This window comes from Quercus lobata, chromosome 4 (genome assembly GCF_001633185.2).
Source record: "Quercus lobata isolate SW786 chromosome 4, ValleyOak3.0 Primary Assembly, whole genome shotgun sequence".
Lineage (NCBI taxonomy): Eukaryota > Viridiplantae > Streptophyta > Magnoliopsida > Fagales > Fagaceae > Quercus > Quercus lobata.
This window is the reverse complement of record NC_044907.1, coordinates 74643964-74646406: the sequence shown is the minus strand read 5'-3', so window position 1 is coordinate 74646406 and position 2443 is coordinate 74643964.

Genomic DNA, 2443 nt, shown 5'->3' with positions numbered 1-2443 from the left:
TTTCATGCACAGCCGCGGCCAGCTGCTTGTTTAAATCCTCGATCAGGTTTTTGGCTATTCGTAACTGGTCCTCGGCTTCAAGTGCACGCTTTGTTTGGTCCTTGGCCTGTTTTTGGGCACTAGCAAGGCCCGCCGAGACGTTATCCCTCTCGTGGGTAGTTATTGTTAAGTCATCCTTGACTTTGGCAAGTTCCTTTTCAGAAGCTTCGAGAGTCTTTGAGGCCGTTATGCGCTTCTTGCGTTCGTTCTCGGCTGCCTTACTCCTGTCATGCACTTCTTCCTCCATCCTATAGGTTGCCTGGAGAGCCTGTCAAGAAAGATGAGCGTGTAGTGAGTGACAAACCGGTGACAAGAGTTAATAAAGTGTTAGGTTTCAAGAAATCTTACCATGCCCAAGTATCTCTTAGTACTGAGAAAAACCTCCTGCATCCTCATTCTCCCCAACTCATCCATGTCATTAGGGAGTAACATGGTTCTCCCTAATGCATCCGCCACGTAGCCACCCTCGCCGTCTCCAAGGTCCCTCAGAGAGGCCGTCTCCAGTAATGGACCCCCGTGAAGCATTGGGGCAGGAAGCCAGGCGCTCGGTAGGGACTGGGAATCAATTCCTTTTCCCTTGCCTTGAGAAGTTTGAACTTCGGTTCCTTTGCCCTTGCCTTGGGGTCCGATCTTCAGTTGTTTTGTGCGCGGAGTCTCATCCTTCTCCTTAGGAGGTTGGGATTTTCCCTCGTCCACAATGTCCTTGCCCTTGGGGCTCCTCTTTCTCTTGGAATCAGCACCTTCAGGTTGAGGAGGCCGAACTGGTTGGGAGGAAGTGGGAGGTTCGGGGCGGGTGGATTGTGGCTGGGACTTGGTGGAGGATGACCTGGTTTGGATTGTAAGGGGCCGAGGTGGTGGAGGAGGAGCATTGGGTTGTGGTGTCTCCTGGGTATCCTTCCCTGGTTGGTCCTCGAGGAGTTGGAGAAGGGGGGTCAAAGGTATTCGCTTGACTCCCATCTCGGCTTGAGAAGAGGCGCCTATTAACGACAATTCCGCCTCGGACAAGGCTGGGTCACCTATGTCACCAGGAGGGTCCTCGGATTGGTAGACTAAGTCAAATACCCCGAACCCTTCCTCCGGTTGATCTGGCTCACCTTCGTCCTCTGCTGCTTGATGAGACGAGGAGGGGCCCACCTGGGGAACGTTCTCGGGGACAGCTGGCTCCTGAGAGATTAGAAATCCCTTCTCAACTACGGTAATTTTGGGAAGCCAAGGACGGCGGGCACTGATCACGTGCTTTGCGTCCCCAAATGACTTTTGAACAGGAGGGTACCCTAGTATTTTGTGAGCTGCTCGGACTTGGCCATCACTGTCATTCACAAAAACCGCCGCTTGTAAAACGGTCTCCAAATCCGCCCGATTGACTAAGTGAAAATGCCGTGTGTAGGCGTGTTCATCTGCAAAAAAAACAAAAGCAAACACATATGCATGGTTAGTTATCGAACAACATTAGATTAGAATGGCGTAAAGGGTTATCCCCCTTCCATTCCCGGTACCCCACCTGGTTCTCCTTCTACTACGGGGCATGGATCGCCATCGTGCCATTCCCCAGAGACGATAAGGAAGTCCTTGTTCAGTCCCTTATTGGAGTCAGGGAGGCACTGGATCAACCGAACCCTGTCGTCCCTCGACCTCATGTAGTAGGTTTTCCTTTCAATTTTTGGAGGTTATAGCACCAGTTCACGTCATGATGGGTCAGTCTTAACCCCATCTTCTCATTTAAAGCGTCCACGCACCCCAGAATCCTAAAAATGTTGCCGGCACATTGGGTGGGGGCTAAACGGAAATGTCTGAGATAACCCCTCGTCACTGGCCCCATAGGGGTTCTCATGCCTCCCTCAACAAAGGCGAGGACGGGAATTACCACCGCGCCTGTTCCCCTCTTATAGTGCCATTCCCCCATCTTACAGTGCTCCAGGCTTATGTTGGGGGGAATCCTGTAATCAACGATGAACTTATTCATCGCCTCTTCAGTATCGACCAACTTCCTCAATCTCAATTTAGTCGTCTTTGTCATTTACTAAAACAAACCTAAACCCGCGACGGGAAAGAAAGGGAACCAAAGAGAAATAAACTCAGAAAAGAAAAAGCACGAGTTAATGGAGGTAGGAAACTTACATAAAAGAAGAATTACGCTTCGGATAGGCTTTATGTGCTTGAGAGAGACTTGAATTAGGGCGGAAGTTCAGATGAACCCAGGATACACGCACTAAAACTCTTAAGTGCAAAACTGAAGAGACGGATCCATCTCCAAAAAATCTTTTATACTTTCTAGGGTAACTGTACGCCCTTTTCCCGCCCAAAGAGGCCAGGAGATCACCACCGTTCGATTTCCATCACACCGTTAAACGTGGGAAGCACAGAGTCGCCCGTATTTAATGAGGCCACGTTTCGCCTTCCAGGG